We start from the raw sequence: 15,065 nt of genomic DNA on the forward strand, positions 1-15,065 counted from the left end.
AGCAGTGGATGCAAGAGGCTGAAAAACTCTGCAACAGAATATTTAGTAGGAAATCATTGTCAAATTGGAAGCATGTATTGAGTGGATACCCTGCAGGGCTGTTCTAGGTCTAGTTCCATTATTTCTGTTGGTGTCTTGGAGTGTGAAATAGGAAAATTGGCGGAAGACAGAAGGGTAATAGGGACCTGTACATGATAAATTAGAGAAACAGAATGCTTGGCAGTAAAGTGAAAGGTATTGCTACAACTTCAATAACCAGAACCAGAAATAGTGGTACATAACAGCAGTGATTACAGCACCAGCAATTTGGGGTGCCAGGGAAGGCAGCTGATATCAGGGGGGACAGGTAAGCACCACGGCACACACTGGCAGAAAGGAAGGCTCCCACTGAAGTACTCTTTCCATGCTTTAGAACATCCTAAAACTTGGGGCAGCCAGGGAGATACCAGGAGAAAGCAATCACAATTAGTGTTCTTGAGGGCAGGGTCCCTAGGTCTCAAATAGAAGTCTGACAGAACCAAAGGAATTCCACTTAAGAGGCAAAGACAAGAACTAAAGTTTACAAAAGGCTGCAGAAACATGGGGGAAAACCACACTGTCAAGAGGACTAGGAATCCTGGGCTTAAAGAACAACAAGGGGAAGTTTTCTAACAGTAAAAGCAGGGAAACACCGGATAAATTATCTGGAGTGGTCTTTGAGTTTTTGGTTTTCGAAATACTTAAGAAAGGATGGGCAAAGATCTCCCAAGGGTGATGTAAATAAAGCTCATCTTGCTATGGGGCGGAGGGTTGGGCTGGGCAGCTCCCTGAGCCCCTGTTCTTATGCTGTTTGTGCATGTGGGTAAAATCTTTGGTCCCAGGAGAAAGAGATGGGAAGCTGGAAGTGAAGAGCTTGATTTTTGAATAGGGCAGCCACAGGAACTCAGAAACACATCGCCAGGCAACCCCTCCCATAGTCCTTGTAGCCTCAGGAGATCAATGGCAGCTGAGGGCAAGGATGGGGGGCAGGGGATGATCCCAGAGCAGGACCTGCACAGCACTGGGGTCCAGGGCCGGCAGAGCTTGGGGTCAACTAACCTGGATTATGCACCAGTGTCTTTTAATTTTGATCTAAGCACATGCCAGACATCTGCAATGAAATATGGATGTGCACAGGCTCCAGAAGTACACCCAGTTATCACAGGCCTAATGCAATCCAGGCTAAATCCCCTAAAAGAACAGAGAGCAGTGCCTCGTCCCTTCATTGCAAACCCCGAGCTTGCTAGCACAGAGTGAAAGATGAAGTCCTGCACGCCTTACAACCCATTCCAAGTCCCTGTGGGATTACTTAATTATCCTTTGCAATAATTAAGGCACAAACAATTGATATAAGAATCTCCATTTGTTTAGAGCGCGAGGATTCCCTTCCCCCCAAGGCTGGAGCAAGCTCTGAACACATTTATACTCCAAAGCTGCCTTCTCCAAAGGGAGATTGTTCTGCTTGGCTGGGAATGAAAGCCATCTCGGCACGGTGGCAGGTATGGCTATATTAAGGCAGCAGTTGGGGGCCCGCAGGAGTTACTTGATTACACGTTGGAACAGCTTCATTCTTCAAGGACTGGCACCAGGCCAATTAGTCCTATAGGAAGACTGATGTTCTAACCAGGCACATCCATCTACATTGCAGCTTTATAAATGCACTGTTTCCTGGGTATGGACTGCCTGTGCAATCCTATTTCTGATATTCTGGAAAGGTCAAAGGACATCAGGCAGATGTTCTGGAAACCTGAAAAGCCTGTCAGTGGAATTCGGACTGTCTTTCATGGACTAATTACCTCCAGCATTCATTAAAGGACAAGTAAGATCTAGAATTATTCAGTTTGGCCTTCACTTGATAATCTACTATAGATTTAAGGAGCTAGAAGCAAAATAGTTACATCCTAAAAGGTCCTACTCAGAAAATCTAGCCAGGAAAAAAGCAGCCTCTCAGCAACCTGCAGATGCTCAGCAATGGAAGAAAAAATGTACAGCAGGCAAAGCAACAAAACCAGCTGCCTCAGGGAAAATCCACAGCCCCAAAGGCATGACCCTGGACACGTTCAGACTGACAGTGTCGAGAGGGAAAGTCACAGCACTGGCTCTGGTGGCAGCTGTGGTTACAAACACACCTCCCTGCCTGTGCCAAGGCCTCTGTGGTGGTGCAGACACGAGCTGCTGATCCCACGGCTCCCCATGTTGGGAGTCACAGGGCAGCAGGGAGAGGCTGCAGGTGGGAGCTGCCTCCCAGGGTGTCCTGCTGTCCCCAGGTTGGAACTGCTGCTCCTGCTGGTGGCTCTCCAGAGCTTCGAGGTCTGTTGACCTTTCCCTCTCACCTTCCCACCCTTTCTGTGACCCGACACAAAACTTGTGCACTGGGAAAGGAAGGAACCTGAGAGGCTTTTTTCCAGTCGTTGACTTGATTCACGGGGTGTGTTCCAGCATGGAAGGCAAAGGCCACTCCAGGCTCACTGGGAGTGGGAGTTGCAGATTCTTAGAACTCTGGCAAGGAAGATGCCTTTGTCAGCCTGCCTTGCAGCCAGCAAATGGGAGGGAACAGCCCTGAGATTCCAGATTCATCCCAACACACACAATGGTAAATGAGAGCCTCTGTAGGTTCAAACATTATGCAACCAGTTACATCAGAAAAAATAAATTAACGATCACCAGTTTTAAGATCTACAGTAAATATAAAGAAGATAATTTTAAAATACCCTAATTATACTACAAAAAAGTTAATCCTCTTAATGCCAAGCTTATAAAAGTTGGTTGCAGATTGTAATTGGGCTCCAGTTTTACAAGTATGACTATAAGCTACAAACTTTGCTTCTTCAGAGAACCACGAAGATGGTGATGGGGAAGAAGTTCTTGTTTCTGTAAAAAACTGCAAAGCTGAAAAACTGCTCCAAAGCATTTAGCAGCATCCTATGAATTTATTCTTCTACTTTTGCACAAATACAGAGTCCTCAAGTATCCTGCAGCAAAGTCTGATTCTTAAATAATTTAAATTTTCCCCCTCTGTTGGCAGCACTCTATTAGAGGAATTGCAGAACCACAGTGCTTATTTTCTGGATGTGCCTTATGTTAGCTTGCAGCAAAATTTTAAAAAATTACTCCCTAAGTGGAGTTCTCTATCATCCCTTTGGTAATTAATTTCCTCATTAAATGTTGACCATGAGTTTACAACAAAAAGTAATTAAGAGAGGCCACAAGCTGCAAAGGTTGGATGAGCTTTTGTGCACTCTGTAATTGAAGGCCTTGCTTCAATTCAAACGTGCCAAAGGGTAGTTGGAGCATCTTTCCAAAGGTGATATCAACAACTTTCACTGAAATGACAGCTGTCAGGAGCAACAGCCTCGTTAACCTCAGCCCATCCCAGGGCTCCCTGCCATTATCCAAGCACTGCCAAGCCTTTTCCTATTTGTCACATTTCAAATGGCTCCAGTCCCACGAAGGGCACATCTTCTAATTAGTCACTACTTGCACTGTCAGGTATTTTGCTCCCAAAACTGCGTGAAGAAATGAGGATTAGCTCCTAAATTATCAAAAAATACGGTTAACTTGATTCTGCTCCTCCTTTTCTACCCACAGTTGTCCCTGTTTCCAGTAGCATGAGGGAGCATCTTTCTAGTAAAGCTGCTCACCTTCCTGCATGGTTCTGGTGAAGATTCTCACCTTTAGAGGGAAATGTGTCTCAATTCAAGATGTTTTCACGTACATTCCCAATTGTTTGTGCCTCCTTTTAAAGCACCAGCCTCTTGTTTACTCACTGATGTATCTCAACATGGGAATCTCCTAAGTTCAAAGCTTATCTGATGTTATTTTTTTGCTGATACAAGTATGTCTTTCAATGTTTACCCAGCTCGTGTGAGCCCCTATAATTTTGTCAGTATTGCCTTTTCAAAGGCGTTTTGTCTGTTCAAATACACTGAATGTGAAATGCAAACAAAACCTGCATGCAGCGTGAAAATAAAAGCAGCAAGGCAGGAACAGCCCTGCCAGAGCCAGGGGTATCCACAGGGCATCCTCTGTGCCCATTTCATGAGGGATCCAACAGCTTCCTTCCAGGGCCCCTCCCAGGGGCTTCATTCTGACAAAGGCAAAGGACAGGCCCTGCAAGGAGTGGGAGTAAAAAAACTCCAGCAGGAAATATGTGTAAGCTGGTTTTAAACTGCAGTACAACACAACACCTTTGACCTGTGGGCTCTGTTCAAAGAGAACGCTGAAGGATGATACAACGTTCCTCCAAGTATGTAAATGGCTGCTGCCAAGGGAAAAGGAATAATCTGTCCTCTGATGGGAAGGATGGGAAGACTGGGCTGCTCCTTTAAGAGGTCAGGTATGAGGGAAAACTTTCCACCAGTAAATGGGGGGTTTGTAGACAGACAGTGTTGGAATAGTGTGGACTGCCTCGGACAGCCGATGGATAAAACCTTGGTGTGATGCACAAAACAAATCTATAACCACCATCTCTCTAGAAAGTCACAGTTTGACATATTCAAAATGTGGAACCAGCATTAATCTGCAAAGCAACTCAAAACCTACACCCAGCTGCAAGTCTCACGGTAGTTCCTGGGTCTGCTTTTTCAAAGCCCCAGCTGCCAGATTCATGCATTGCAAAGCAACCTCATCTTTCATTTTTAAAAGTTATATTTCCACTTCTCAAAGCTGTGGAAAGAAGCCTGAAAAGATGAAGTGCCAGTACCCTTAACAGCTCCAAAGAGAGAAGGCAAATAAAAGGAATTCAACGTTTACACTGGTTTAAGCCAAACTCATGATTTCTTTTCCCCAGGCCTGGCTCATGATTTTTGAGAACTGGCATTTGGAAATGCTGGAAACATAAAACTCTTAATAAGGAACAGGAGGAGTTACTAAGAAGCATAAAGAAAGATGTAAGATTTGTTCACTACAGTAAAAATGTGAGCATTAAAGAATTGGAGAGGGAAACTCGTTTAAGGCCACCAAAATTCTGCTACTTTCTCACTCAACAATCAGCTACACAGTCCCTAGTGACTTAACTCAGTAAAGCATTTTTCCCTGACTTTAGGAAGTATATTTTTATGATAAAAAACAATTATGGAATCACTTTGTTTTTTAAACAAGCTTTTCTTACAGAAGTTTTTCTTCTTTAATGAGCTTGAATAGCAAAAACATATCATCAAGCTTCTGCTGATGTACTTAAATATGTCCAAATAAATAGCATATTTTCAAGTTAAGTAAATACCCACATACCAAATCTGTATCATATTTAAGCCCCAAGAAAAATAATAATATTGTCTATCCATGTTGATGAACATGCTAGAAAATATTATAGATGCCTTGAGACTGCCAGACAAAAGCCTACATATAGAACCCAATATAACTGAAATTCAGCAAGACATGTTTTCCATTCCTTGGAAACTGAAAATCCACAGCATATCTTCAATTCTCCCACTAGGACAAAAATATTCCTTTATTGCCTCTTGCCCATCCACCAGCTGAAGGGAACTAACTCCACATGCACACTCTTATCTCCACACAAGCTGTACACTTTAGGGAGCATATGCTGAATAGATTAAATGAGAAAACAAGTCGTTGCAAATATTTTTCCTTAAAACATCCCAGGCAATTTTCGATTTAAGATAACCTTGCATTGAGTAAAGGCAGCAAAATTAAAGAGATTTATTAATTTTCATGAACGAGACATAGTACTTAGTGATTAATTCCAGTATTACTGTAGGTGCAGAACTCAGCTTTCCTACAATCACAGAGGGTCTCGTTCATGATCATGTAGAGACAGAGACCACAGATCAAGTGATTCCTTTACCCAAGATCTTTCCAAGCAGTGGCAGGTATTTGTGTTCCTAAAATTCCCTGCCTGGCGTTTTCAAACACACGAGGAGAAGTAAAGGAATGTGTAAAATAAAGGAGGACTCTGCTCATACTGCGTGTGTGCAGCAGTGTCCCCATCACATATGCTGCTGCATTCGTGCTGACATACAACGAAATGCAAAAAAAATTGATGCTTAAGAGGCTTTTAAAGACAGTGCTGTGACAACTTGGCCTGCACAGGGCACTACCATGTTTGACTACCTGAATTAGATCTAACCTGGCTCCCCCAGCGGTAATATAATACAATATGCTGTAAAAAGGAGGCTAAAAAATCTTAAATTGGATCTGTATGTTTACTAAGAAAGTAGCTGTGTCGGCTGTACATTGCAAAAATTTTAATATTTTCAGCAGGCAAGCAATACATCTTGTCTAGACACTGGAGAAATTTTCAGACACAAAATTATTTTAAATTCTGAAACAAATAATGTAGCCTTCACCCCCCATCCCTAACAGATTGTGGAATGTCATTTACTTTAAATTTGCAGCCAGACATCACATAGCCAGAGAAATTGCCTGTAAGAAAAATAGGCTGACACTTATCACTGCATTCCAGGGGGACCAGGGGGTGATGTCAGCTCTCTCTGTTTCTCCCAGACAATTGAGCTTCCTACAAATCAATAAAAACAAGGTTTATTGGTATGTTTGCTTTATCACACTTGAGCCACTTTCATTGTCCTAGTGACAAAGTCTTCCCAAATTGAATCATTAAACACAGTAATTGTGTTTCAAATACATTTTAGAGGGGAGGAAGGGAAGAGAGGGTGTAAAAGATTATTTTTCTATAGCATTTATGGCCGCGGAATTCAGATTTGGAACAGTTGGCCGTACCTATATTTTGTTTTTCAATATGGAAAGAGGAGCAGGGGGAGGGGGCAGAGGAGGGACCTCAGTAAGTGGAACAAACAGTCACAAATTCACACAAATTCACACCAGCGAAGCTTTTAATATTTCGCTGAGCTGATGTTATATAAGGAATTTCTCAGCAGCTCCTCGCGCAGAACGCCAAACTTATTTTAAAATTATTTTCACAGAAATAGACGGTCTCGGGGAAAAAATCCCAAAAAACCGACAACAACCAACAACAAAAAAAAATAAACCAACAAAAAATTGCACCCCGGAGTCAGGATCTAAGGACTGTCACCATCCCGGTGGTTAAAATAATTCCTTGCCGGGCGTTGCTCAGCCCCTTACGCAAAGGCTGCAAACCCGGTTCGCCCCAGCCCTCCCGAAAGCTGCCTCGCTCTTTGCATATGTGGCTGCGATTTACAAGCCACCCACATTTAAAGAGGTATTGACATTTTCAAGGCGGCTATTTTAGCCCCTGGATTTAAAATGGTATCAATCACACTTTATTTCTTCGCTCGGGAGCTCAGACCTGTGTTTGCCGCACACCCGCCTCCATCCCTGCGGCCCCAGAGGCGGCTCAAAGCCGGAATTTGCATATTTATCGTCCCTTCAGCAATTCCAGTCATGGGTTATTGAACCCTGGCAGGGCTGGGTGCCCCAAACCTTTGGGATTTTGGCCTCCCCGTTGTCACAGTTGCTATGCAGAGCGAGCCCGTGGCTGTTGGGCGATGGCACAGCGAGACAGAGGCTCATTTCACAGAATATCCAGCATTATTCAGCAAAATGGGGTGTGACTGGAGCTCTGGGGCCGCAGAGGCCCCACTGAGGCTCCGTGTCATGGCATTGTTGGGACTCAGTGGCCCTGACCTGTGCCGGGCAGGGTCAGGTCAGCGGCAGGACAGGCCCAGGCAGCTCAGAAAACTTCCACATGCTCCAAGCGGGACTTGGGAGTAAATCGGGGATTGCTCTAGACAATGGCATTTGCTCTTTTGTCTTAGCCAGCATCCCTCTGGAGTGGGGAGGGGGAGGAGGGAATAAGAGAGGCCTTGTTGTTGGAAAAGCCAGGCTTAGCGGCACCCACACAGCCACGAGTGTGTCTGAGACACCCTGCAGGTGAACACTGCCCTTTCCCCTCATGAATCACAGAACAGTTCTCCCTCCCCTCTTTTTATCTTGTTGCATTTTTCTTACTCAATTAGCCCGAAAGAGAACATGATCATGCTTCCAGCTGCACTCTCCTTCCAGCACAGCGGTATCAGACCTTTCCACACATTATATAAATCATACTTTATCACCGAAAATTAAATCTAGAAGGCAATGATGTCCAAGTACAACAACTGCAAGGATGTACAAGTGCTTTTCCCCCTGCATTGACTCTTAAGCTGAATGGAGGAATGTCAGCCAGGAGCTGCTGCTCCTCCAGCAGCTCTCAGTTATTCAGGACCCCTCACCACTTCCCACTGGCACTGTCAGGAGTTATCAGCAAGGAAGGGCTTCAGGAAAACCCAGCAAAGCAGACGTAGTGCCCAGCACACATCCTGGGTGGGAGATCTCCAGGTAGGGCATTTGCAGACTCTGTCCTACCTTGGCCAGCAGCAAAACTACAGCTGTGTCCTGATGGGATGCACGAGGCTGTTTGGCAGGGATGAATTGAAGCTTCCCTCACACCATGGGTATCACAGCTCCAGAACTACGGGTGTAACTTTTGTTCTTTACATAACAAAGAAATGAAATTTCAGTCACTTGTGCCCATTCCAGATCACAGCAGCTGTGGATTTTTATTCAGCCACGGAACAGCTACACACAATTGTTTATCCTCATGCCCTTGCACATGAACATACGATGTTGCAGAGCTGTTTGCCTTAATGCACAGCTAGGAACAAGAATCTGGTGCTTTTCAGTGACACTATTTCTTCTCATAAAGGTGTTGTCTTGCACAGAAACAGTCCTCTGTGGGCTCTGTCAGAGATTTCTTTAAGTACAGTAAGTGGTTAGTGATCTACTTTGATCCTGCTAGGGCAGTGTGGGCAGGATCACTGGATTCGTTTGGTGACCCTCCTCCCTTTCCCTTTCTGAGGTAGTTGTTAAGGCAGTAAAAAGTTCCTGCTGAGTGTAGAGGAAATATTCTCCAGGGGTTCCCTGGCACCACTTCAAGAACCCCACATGTAAGGGGGAGCACCTGCAGCCTGCCCTGCTTTCACCAACTGCAGCCCAGTGGTGATCCTGCGGGGATCCTGCTCCCTCTCTGCCTCTCGGAGCAAAATGCCACCCATGGGCACTAACTACAGTAAAAGCCTTTTTGAAACTTAGAAGGGTATTCATACATTGTTCACGTGTGATAAAACAATCACCTACATTTGGATCATTTCCTTCCATCCCAGCATGTAAAGCAAACTGGGCGAGCACACAGCGGACACACGGACTCGCCGACGGTCACACCTCGCCTTTTAAAATGAGCCTGGTGCAAATGAATTCAGTTGGCTGCATCACACACCATTTATCCTGGAGAAGGTCTGCTCCAAAAGGAGAGGCTGGCTTTGGTGAGTCTGTCAGTGACGGCTCTATTTCCCAGTATATATTTACACTCCCATCAGGCTCGGTGAGTGGGTTTGCTGTCAAACTCGCACGGCACAGACACGACAGTTTGGTTTGAAGTTCCCTTCTCCACACTCGGGTCACACGAGAACACTGAGTGGATGCATTTGCTATAGGTTATAGCAATCCTGCCAGTAGTGAATGAATGATTGCTCCTAAAAAGTACATCTTGTTCTGACATTATCGCTTCGTTGCATTCTAAAAGTGGCTAAAGCAGAGACATCCTTCCCCGTCCCTCCCCACCCCGCTGCCACTCAGCATCTCTTCTGGTTCAACAGTTTGGATTTTCAGACTGATGTGAAGGGGCTTTGGATTTACACCGGTGGGACGTGATGCACAGTGGTAACACTTAAAGCATAACAACCATTTATTTTTCCAGAGAAGCATTTAGGTTATTGGTGAAAGAAAAAGTATTTTACCCTCTTGTGTGTCTAACTAGTCAACATCCCTATTGAAATGAATAAAATTACCATCATCTGTTCCACTGGAGCCTATTTCTATTATAACTAAGACCAGGAAATGTTGCTGCAGACTTCCATGGGAGCAGCATTTGCCTCATGAAGAACAACTGGTTAAACATTGCATAATTTAGTAACTCCTGACTTAACAAAACTCAGAGCCACACTCCCCAAGAAATCCACACTGCTGGTACCTGGGGACAGCCTGGCTGGATCAGCAGCACTGGCAGCAATAAAATGCTGTAAAACACAGATATGAAAAATGATTAATTGACTTTATATGACTATTTGTACTTAAAATTAGGGCAGGCACTCGAGAACTCTGCTGAATCAGGGCCTTGATTATTGGTACCAGTAATGAATGCAGACATTTGGGAAGGTATGTTTCATTGCTGCCATCATCTTTTATTTTTGGAGATGTTAAAGAAAGATATCAAGAAGATATAAACCAAGTAATTAAATTCCTGTTTTGTGTAATGCAGAACAAATATTTGCTTCAAGTTTAATGGGCATCTTGCAAATCAAAATCATAAAGGCAGACGTGCTTTTGTTTAAGAAAGGCACTCTGATGGCTCAGCAGAAAATAATAGGAGTTTGGTTTTGGAAGGGAAAAAACCCCCTGACATGAACCACAAACACATTTCATTAGGTGACACTAATAGGGGTTGTCAGGTGCCTTCAGTAACAGCAAACATCCTCTCATGTCTCAAGTTTGTGAAGAAGTCAAGAGCACAGACTTAGTTCAGATAAGATATTTGATTCGTGTTTGCTCAGGAAAGTGCTCTGATAGCTTAGCTAAAAGGAATTTGTATTGAATTGGAGTAAAACTTGGACTAGATAACAGCCAGGAGAACACTGGTGCTGGAACAGGCCCAGCATGAGACAATGGAAACAAGGTGGTGAACAAGTTACTGGGGAATGTTTGCTGAAGCACATTCTTTGTAGCATGAACCTTGCAGAAAGGGAAACTCAAAATGCCAAAACTGCCTGTTTTAGAAGCAGTAAAAAATTGATTTCCAAAGAGCACAACTCCATCACTTCTTTCTTTTCTTTTCCCTTTTCCCTTTTCCCTTTCTCCTTTCCTTTCCTTTCCTTTCCTTTCCTTTCCTTTCCTTTCCTATTAACTCCCTAAGTGTATAAAATAGGGGATTTACTGCAAAAACTGTCCGACATGGAAATTTTTTCCCTGCCCTATTTCAGACTAAACCCACATTAGATTTTCACCACTCTATTGACACCCCAAAAGCAGAAACACAGATTGGTATTGTTGTAATGTTCATATTTAACATATAGATAGATGCACAAGAAAGATACAACGAGAATAAAAATCTTTTCCTCGGATAAATTAACCCTGTGGTGCAGTATTTCAACACATCCCCCTTTGCCTCTGCCTCTTCATTCAGCACTAGAGGTGACAACGAGAGAAGGTGAGGTCTGTAAGCAGGGGCAATGTTTTTATCAGAGCAGCTAATGCAGATAAAAACAAGGAGACCAAACACACGAACATATTTTCTGCTGTTCCCTCTCAGGGAGGGTTTAAATGATGAACTGGCCTAAGGAATGCACGGAGCAGACGAGTATTTATGGCTGGAGCACCATCCTTTACCTGCTGCATGGGCTGCACTGACACCACTGGATCCCAGCCCTTCCCTGCTGCAGTTTCCTCTAATCCATCCCAGCACTAGAGTAACAAATGTGGCCATTAAACATTCCTGCCCCAGCACAGGAAACACTCGGCTGTCCCCGTGGAGTAGGTAAGTCAGAGTCTCTGCCATAATGGCTTTTAGCATATGGTCAATGGACAGAATTTGGGAGGGTTCCAAAGGAATTTGTACTTCCCTGGCTTTTGTCATTTGTTACACTGTAGTACTACGCCCTGGGGGTAAATAATCGGCCCCATTTTCCTAACGAGGAAATTCATCCAAGGTCACCTGGTAAGTCAGTGGCACTGCAAGGAATGAAATTCAGGTCACGGGCAGGAATTACCTCTGCTGCCTCTGCAGCTTAATTGCATTTCACAAACTACATTTATTTGCTACGATAATACACCGTCACCTGTTGTAACAAGACAGTACAAGAAGAGCAAACAAAAGGAGGCAGAAATATGTCACAGAAGCGTGGCAAACACCAGTGACTAATAGGAACTACAATAAGCCTCAAGAATTAGACAGCAGCTGAGAATATTTCTGGGAAAGAGTATTATGGCAAAGTATTACTGATCAAAGCCTGCAGTCTCTAAGCCTGCAAATGCTTTCTTATATGTGGAATCACCTTAGAGGAGTCTCAGCAAATTCAGTTTAGTCCCAAATTATAAGGCTGTATATAATCTGTCAAAACTCTTTCTAAACTCACCTAACTAGACTAGTTACAAACGTGAAGTTACCAGAGGGATAAGTGGTCTTGAGTCAAGACAAGAACTGGTCTTTTGTAAAACCAGCCAATCCTTCTTATTTGGACATTTTTCCCTCACTTGTCATTGATATTAAATTGATACTATTGACACTAAAACTTTATTGTGGATGTTACCTTGTTAGTCTTAAATTATACAGAGCTTTTGCATTTTCTTTTCACGTATGGATACGCAAAATTTGTTTTTCACAGTGCTCACATTGCCAAAGCATTTTATTATTAGGAATAAAATATATTACAAATCCAGACATAAATTCACAGGAATGAGGTGGGAAATGTCACTATCAATATCAGCACATCTAGTGCACTTTAGAGGTGTAGCTTTTTAAAGGAGGTGGCTGGGTGGGTGTTTGACCTCCAAATAAACAACATCATCATTTGAACTATGTCAGAAAGTGAACTAAATATATCCCAGATTAATGATGCCTGAGTTATTGAGAAATATTGAAAAGCAAGTCCTGAAAGTTCTTTATCCTCCCAGATCAGGCATATTCCACAGCAGAGCTCCTGTGACCAGTCTGAATGCATTTGGCTGCTTTCACAGACTCCAGTGACACTGAAAAAAGGAATTCAGTAGAGTGAGCTCAAAGTTTGCCTGCAAGTCACGTTTAGTTTCTGGAGTTACTATTTTTGTATCCTAATGGGGAAACACCCCTCCTCAGCCAAAAAAAGAACCCAGCAACCCACATTTTTTGTGTCTAGCTACAAGTAGGCCAAGCTTCTAATCTTCCCACCACATACTGGTGTCTGGAATGATGCTTTAGGTACAGCTACATTTAGCTCCTGACCCCACTGTACTCAGAGTCTTGGTTTATTAATACACCTATTCTTCTCTCTGCTGCTGCCCTTATTGATTTCCCTTTACTGTGAAATACTGAGGTTATTTTCAAACCTGTCTTACACCAAAACACTTAACTTCTCCCGCTTGCACTGTACGGTGACAGACCTGCAAGTACGAGAGATGAATTCAAACCCAAACCCAAAGGATGTACTGCACTAAAAAGCAAACAGAGAAGCAAAGATCTCATCAGACAACATTTTTTTTTCTAAAGAAAAGTTTTAGAGTAGGATGCATGCTTAAGTTTATATTCCAGGAATACAAACAGGCACCAGATGCTTGAACCTGGAGGTTCAGGTCACAGTAACACCCTGGCCAACTGCAAAGCTGGTTTTGAGCAGAGTTAAATACTACTCAGCCCAAAATGAAGACAAGAAACAAAACCATGAAAGCCTAGTTCACCTACCCCAACTAAATGTTCTGGGCTTCTACTTGGATTTGTTAAATTCCAAGCTTCCCTGAAGGGTTAAACACTATCAAGTGTAATCAGGTTTAACTGCTGCCCTTGTGCTGGTGTTAGAGGTTACTTTCAAAATCCCTCTTTCTCAGGAAAGGACACTTGTCAGGCTTTTAGGACCAATGTGCAGCTGGAAAACTGTTATCACAGTTGCAAAAATCTCATTGTTCTTAAAACAACAGGTATATTCCAGGGGACTTCTCCTTGGAAATATAGATCACTGCTGCAGGAGGCCTCTAAGCTGCCATTGCCCCTTTTATTGCCTGGTTTAAGTTGGATTTCACAGAACTCTCTCTGTTCTGGTTATATCCCACCTGCTGGTATATTTTTGTTCCTAATCATGGGGAGACTTGCAGCACATTAACCTTGCAGAGGAAAAGTATTTCATCTTGCTGTACCACACCAGCAATGAGACTCGTGACTTACATAATTTCTCTATCAAAAAGAACTGAAAGCACTGGTATGGATTCTAAAAGGTGGAATAATTGCAACAGAGCCACTGTTGTTACCATCACCAGACATTTGTAGCAATAAACGCCACTTAAATGGGGAATGCTAATGGATTAATTGTGATTAAAGATGTTCCAGTCCTCGGAACACTCACAATATTGCACAGATTTCTCATCCACCTGCTTTAAAACTGTGCTCAAACCCCTCTCCAGAGCTCCCAGGGTGCTGCAGTCCCAACCAGCAGTGGGATTTAGCCCTGGACATGGGGACAGCAGGATCCACCCCCCCCCCAGAGCCTGGCAGAGCTGGATCCAGGCTGGAGTGCCAGGACTTCATCCCAAGCTCGGCTGGAGTGAGGGAAGGTCACTGCAGCATCCCCAGCAAACTGCAGAGGCCACTCAGCCTGTTTATTAAATGCAGCCACTTATTTTACTTATTTTTCTTCGTTCTCAGAGTTACCAGTTGCTTTTTTTCTTTGCAATTGTCATGTTTATGTCTGCAATTCTTTACTGTGGTTGCAGAAAGAGGCTGGAAGCTCGGACCCCTGGGCTCTCCCTGCTGTGCCTCTGTCTGGCTGCCTATTTATAGCCTTTTTCTCACTAAATTGCAGAAGTGTTGAGAGTTTTGCAACTACATTTCGGAGACAGAATCCTGAAATATTTACTGCCAGACAAAACTTGAGTTAGAGAGATTTTTGCCTCATCAGGAGTGTATATGAAAATAAAGCTTAAAATTATTTTTAGTGATTTTTAAGGTGCTTTTGCTTTATTCTACATAAGTGGTAAGTTTTCAGAGGAAAACACGTGCTATTTTCCAGTAAACCCATACCTAGCAGTCCAGGGGACACAATCCACAGGGCTTGCAACTATGTGGCCCTTTCCATAGTGCTCTGTAAGGGGAAGATTTTCAATAAAAGAGAAACTGAGGACACTGCAGTTAAAATTCTATAATTCTGCACCATCCCCACCACACATCCCATTATAAATCCTATATCCACAATCAAAGAGTTTATTTTCCTTAGCTCCGCTCTGATAATATTCAAATCCAAAGTTTTAAATAACAGGGAGGACAAATTGTGCTTTCTGAGCAAGGGAACTGGTACTCCTGCTTGAACAGATGTTAAGAA

At 43.4% G+C, this 15,065-nt stretch overlaps 1 protein-coding gene across 1 annotated transcript in view; it reads right to left on the reverse strand.

The window, feature by feature from the left end:
* Positions 1 to 6,374, reverse strand: part of PMEPA1 (prostate transmembrane protein, androgen induced 1) — a 137,111-nt gene extending 130,737 nt beyond the window's left edge. The window contains exon 1 of the mRNA XM_017815233.1: positions 6,359 to 6,374. The gene's annotated coding sequence lies outside the window, so the exon portion shown is untranslated. The remainder of the gene's footprint in view (positions 1 to 6,358) is intronic.
* Positions 6,375 to 15,065: the final 8,691 nt, after the last annotated feature.

Source organism: Lepidothrix coronata, unplaced genomic scaffold (assembly GCF_001604755.1).
Source record: "Lepidothrix coronata isolate B3197 unplaced genomic scaffold, Lepidothrix_coronata-1.0 Scaffold49, whole genome shotgun sequence".
Taxonomy (NCBI): Eukaryota; Metazoa; Chordata; class Aves; order Passeriformes; family Pipridae; genus Lepidothrix; species Lepidothrix coronata.